This window comes from Triturus cristatus, chromosome 1_1, assembly GCF_964204655.1.
Source record: "Triturus cristatus chromosome 1_1, aTriCri1.1, whole genome shotgun sequence".
NCBI classification, from domain to species: Eukaryota; Metazoa; Chordata; class Amphibia; order Caudata; family Salamandridae; genus Triturus; species Triturus cristatus.
Genome location: NC_140579.1, coordinates 511,116,375 through 511,121,991, shown reverse-complemented (window position 1 = coordinate 511,121,991; position 5,617 = coordinate 511,116,375).

Genomic DNA, 5,617 nt, shown 5'->3' with positions numbered 1-5,617 from the left:
TGCCGCGCGAGAAGGGCCGCTCCTCGGTTGCCCATGACGCGGTCAGATCGGGCGGGTCTCGGGACGCCGGAGGGCCCAGCCGGCGCCAGGGCCTTTTCGAGGGAGGGGTGGAGCCAGCCAAGGGATGCACTGCCATTCGGTTCCCCCCTCCTCACCGCTGGGGGGGGTCGTGCTGGGTGAGCTTGGGTTCCGTCTCGGAGAGTGATAGGATATGGGGGCTGCCCCAGGTCCCCGGTCCCTCACGTGTCGGTCGGGCCTTCCCCGGGGGAAGGGGCCCGACGAAGTCCCGGTTCTCACCCGAGTGCCTACAGTGCGTGCTCGCAGGAGGCGGGCCGAGGGCTTCGGGCTGGCACCGTTGGTCGCTCGGGCCGCTCCGCAGTTAATGATCCTTCCGCAGGTTCACCTACGGAAACCTTGTTACGACTTTTACTTCCTCTAGATAGTCAAGTTTGATCGTCTTCTCGACGCTCCACCAGGGCCGTTGCCGATCCCGGCGGGGCCGATCCGAGGACCTCACTAAACCATCCAATCGGTAGTAGCGACGGGCGGTGTGTACAAAGGGCAGGGACTTAATCAACGCGAGCTTATGACCCGCTCTTACTGGGAATTCCTCGTTCATGGGACCCTGTCCTGGGCACCCTGCCACGCAGCAGGACCCAGGTTGGAGCTTGGGGTGGGAAGACTGCCCTCCCCGGGGCCCTCAGGGGCCCGGCCGGAGCTCCTGAACCCAGCCAAGCAAGGGGAGGCTCCCCGGCCACAACGGAACACCGTCCCGGGCCTTTGGCAGTGCCGCAGGCCGGGGGACGGGGCCCAGGGCTGGAGCCCTCGACCCAGGGCCCGGCGGGGCCCCTGGACCCAGCCGGTGCTCCCAGGCCCGGAGGTGCAGGGGCAGCCTCCCCGGGCCCGCCTGACCCCGTCCAGGGCACCCTGCCACGCGGCTGAACCTATGACGGAGCCTGCGGGAACTCGTTCGGGCACCCTGCCACACGGCAGGACCTAGGACGGATCCTGGGGTGGGGAGGGTGCCCTCCCAGGGACCCCTGGACCCAGCCCAGCAGGGGGAGGGGACAAACCCAGGGCTGGGGCGGCATCCTGGCCTGGCATGTCCAGCTGCCGGCTGAGGATCGCTAGGCCGAGAGGGGTCCCAAAAGTACCCTGTCCCTAGTAATCCGGAGGAAGGCTACCCACCTTTCTTGTAACCCACGCGCTTCGAGTGACGGAGGGGACCCTAGGCACGAACGCGCCCGACCTCCTGGAGCCCTGACTGGGATCCGGGAGGCAAATGGACCCTCATCGGGACTTCCAGGCCGGCCCGGCCATCTGGTCGCCCTACTGGAAAGCATTGCGCGCGACCAGATGGCCTCGGGGAAAGGAGCGACCAGATGGCCAGCACCTAAAAGGACTCCCGTCTGCCCGCCCCGAGCCGTAGTGGTAGGGCTCCCGCCTGCCCACCCACGCAGGGCTCGGGGGGCTCTGCTTCCTGGGGGGCTCGGGGACCCCAGCTGGGCCTCAGGCACGGGAAGGACCACCGGTGCTCTCAGGCCCGGGCGCCCGTGGGAGGACTGCCCGGGACACTTGGAGCCCTTCCCGGGCACTTTGCCACGCCGCAGGCCGGAGGAGGGAGCCCCAGACGCCTTGGAGGATGTTCCCCGGGCATAGCCCATCTGGTCCCTGGCAAAGAACCACCAGCCCCTGAGGGGTGTTCCGGCATACCCTACCCCTACTAATCCGGAGGAAAGCTACCCACCTTTCTTGTAACCTGCGCGCTCCGAGTGACGGAGGGGACCCTAGGCGCGGACGCGCCCGACCTCCTGGAGCCCTGACTGGGATCCGGGAGGCAAATGGACCCTCATCGGGACTTTCAGGCCGGCCCGACCATCTGGTCGCCCTATTGGAAAGCATTGCGTGCGACCAGATGGCTGAGGGAAAGGTGTGGCCGGGACCGAAAGGACTCCCATCTGCCCGCACCGAGCCATAGCGGTAGGGCTCCCGCCTGCCCTTGCAGAGCTCCGGGGCTCTGCACCAGGGACCCTTGTCCCGGGCAGATGGACACTTGGCAGGCCGCAGGACGTGGGCTCCCAGGCCCTGACCGAAACTCAGGCGGCCCGGGTCGGTCCCTGCTTCTCAACGCAGCCAGGCCGGGGAGATCAGGGAGCCTGCCCAAGCACGAGGGACCCCAGTCCCGGGCACACGGTCCCTCAGGTTGTGCGCTTGTTTTCCACATTTTTTTTCAAAATTGTGCGTAGTTGCGATAGGCAACGTCTGCCCAGCCCTACTCATGACGTGCGCTCGTTTTCCACAATTTATTTCAAAATTCTGCGTAGTGGCGCTTCGCAAAGTCCGCCCAGCCCTAATATAAATACCTAGGAGTAAAAATCAATAACAGTGGCCAGTTTACTGTACAGAAAACCAACATCAGAGGTAAAGGCCTTGCCTTGGCAATTTCTTTAAAAGCACTAAACAGTAAACTTACTGGCCCTTCTCTCCTACCTCTGGTACAAGTAATACGAGCTAGACTCCTGCCAACAATCACTTTTGGGAGCAGAGGCAGAGATGCAAAGACCCGCGATAATACAGTCATAGCTGCATACAGGATTATTTTTAGCCTGCCGAAATGAACCTCACAGGCACAAATTAGTCTAGAGTTTGGTGTCCAGAAACAGCTCCTGGCAAGACATATGGGCTTAAATCAGCTTTGGGATACAGTTAATGATCCTTCCGCAGGTTCACCTACGGAAACCTTGTTACGACTTTTACTTCCTATAGATAGTCAAGTTTGATCGTCTTCTCGACGCTCCACCAGGGCCGTTGCCGATCCCGGCGGGGCCGATCCGAGGACCTCACTAAACCATCCAATCGGTAGTAGCGACGGGCGGTGTGTACAAAGGGCAGGGACTTAATCAACGCGAGCTTATGACCCGCTCTTACTGGGAATTCCTCGTTCATGGGACCCTGTCCTGGGCACCCTGCCACGCAGCAGGACCCAGGTTGGAGCTTGGGGTGGGGAAACTGCCCTCCCCGGGGCCCTCAGGGGCCCGGCCGGAGCTCCTGAACCCAGCCAAGCAAGGGGAGGCTCCCCGGCCACAACGGAACACCGTCCCGGGCCTTTGGCAGTGCCGCAGGCCGGGGGACGGGACCCAGGGCTGGAGCCCTCGACCCGGGGCCTGGCGGGGCCCCTGGACCCAGCCGGTGCTCCCAGGCCCGGAGGTGCAGGGGCAGCCTCCCCGGGCCCGCCTGACCCCGTCCAGGGCACCCTGCCACGCGGCTGAACCCATGACGGAGCCTGCGGGAACTCGTTCGGGCACCCTGCCACACGGCAGGACCTAGGACGGATCCTGGGGTGGGGAGGGTGCCCTCCCAGGGACCCTTGGACCCAGCCCAGCAGGGGGAGGGGACAAACCCAGGGCTGGGGCGGCATCCTGGCCTGGCATGTCCAGCTGCCGGCTGAGGATCGCTAGGCCGAGAGGGGTCCCAAAAGTACCCTGTCCCTAGTAATCCGGAGGAAGGCTACCCACCTTTCTTGTAACCCACGCGCTTCGAGTGACGGAGGGGACCCTAGGCACGAACGCGCCCGACCTCCTGGAGCCCTGACTGGGATCCGGGAGGCAAATGGACCCTCATCGGGACTTCCAGGCCGGCCCGGCCATCTGGTCGCCCTACTGGAAAGCATTGCGCGCGACCAGATGGCCTCGGGGAAAGGAGCGACCAGATGGCCGGCACCTAAAAGGACTCCCGTCTGCCCGCCCCGAGCCGAGCCGTAGTGGTAGGGCTCCCGCCTGCCCACCCACGCAGGGCTCGGGGGGCTCTGCTTCCTGGGGGGCTCGGGGACCCCAGCTGGCCCTCAGGCACGGGAAGGACCACCGGTGCTCTCAGGCCCGGGCGCCCGTGGGAGGACTGCCCGGGACACTTGGAGCCCTTCCCGGGCACTTTGCCACGCCGCAGGCCGGAGGAGGGAGCCCCAGACGCCTGGGAGGATGTTCCCCGGGCATAGCCCATCTGGTCCCTGGCAAAGAACCACCAGCCCCTGAGGGGTGTTCCGGCATACCCTACCCCTACTAATCCGGAGGAAAGCTACCCACCTTTCTTGTAACCTGCGCGCTCCGAGTGACGGAGGGGACCCTAGGCGTGGACGCACCCGACCTCCTGGAGCCCTGGCTGGGATCGGGGAGGCGAATGAGCCTCCATCGGGACTTCCAGGGCAGCCCGGCCATCTGGTCGCTCCATTGGAAAGAGCCCTGCAGCCCCGGAGCCCTGCAGCCCCGGAGCCCTGCAGGCCCGGAGCCCTGCAGTCCCGGGCAGATGGACACTTGGCAGGCCGCAGGACGTGGGCTCCCAGGCCCTGACCGAAACTCAGGCGGCCCGGGTCGGTCCCTGCTTCTCAACGCAGCCAGGCCGGGGAGATCAGGGAGCCTGCCCAAGCACGAGGGACCCCAGTCCCGGGCACACGGTCCCTCAGGTTGTGCGCTTGTTTTCCACATTTTTTTTCAAAATTGTGCGTAGTTGCGCTAGGCAACGTCTGCCCAGCCCTACTCAGGACGTGCGTTCGTTTTCCACAATTTATTTCAAAATTCTGCGTAGTGGCGCTTCGCAAAGTCCGCCCAGCCCTAATATAAATACCTAGGAGTAAAAATCGATAACAGTGGCCAGTTTACTGTACAGAAAACCAACATCAGAGGTAAAGGCCTTGCCTTGGCAATTTCTTTAAAAGCACTAAACAGTAAACTTACTGGCCCTTCTCTCCTACCTCTGGTACAAGTAATACGAGCTAGACTCCTGCCAACAATCAGTTTTGGGAGCAGAGGCAGAGATGCAAAGACCCGCGATAATACAGTCATAGCTGCATACAGGATTATTTTTAGCCTGCCGAAATGAACCTCACAGGCACAAATTAGTCTAGAGTTTGGTGTCCAGAAACAGCTCCTGGCAAGACATATGGGCTTAAATCAGCTTTGGGATACCCCACAAATCATATAACGCTTAAAAAACTGGTTAGGAAAACAATCAAACATCTTTCGTGGGTTGAAGACAAAGCATCCCTCACAAAAAGGTCACACGGCTGGATGACCCTGAACTCTTATTCCACACAAGCACCGCAAGTTACCTTGAATTGGCTTATGCCAAAACTGCTAAAATGAAGTTTCTAAAGTACAGGTTGGGCCTGTTACCCTGTATCCGGCATTTTCCACATTGGCTAAAGGATAAGGCGGGCTCCCTCTGCCGGTTATGTGGTTCAGCGGCATAGGATATGCTGCATTTGTTATGCTCCTGTGACAAACTGTTGGATGAACGAAAACATCTGCTGAAATGCCATTTTAATCAGCGAGGGATACGCTCACGAAGACAAGCAGTTCTAGCCTGCTTTGCACCCCAGGATCCACAGCTGAAAAGTAGTCTTGTGAAGTTTATGAAGGTGGTGGAAAGAAAAATGCCAAGACTTGAATCCTAATTGCTTTTTAGATAGTATTATAATACAAAACTGTTTCTATTTCCACTTAAGGTCGTCCAAAAAGGTATGCAATTTATGATTTTAAAAACAAATGAAAAATTGGGTAAACAACCTTTACAACGCAACTTTTACAACGCAATGCTATTACAACGCATTTTTTACAACGCAAAA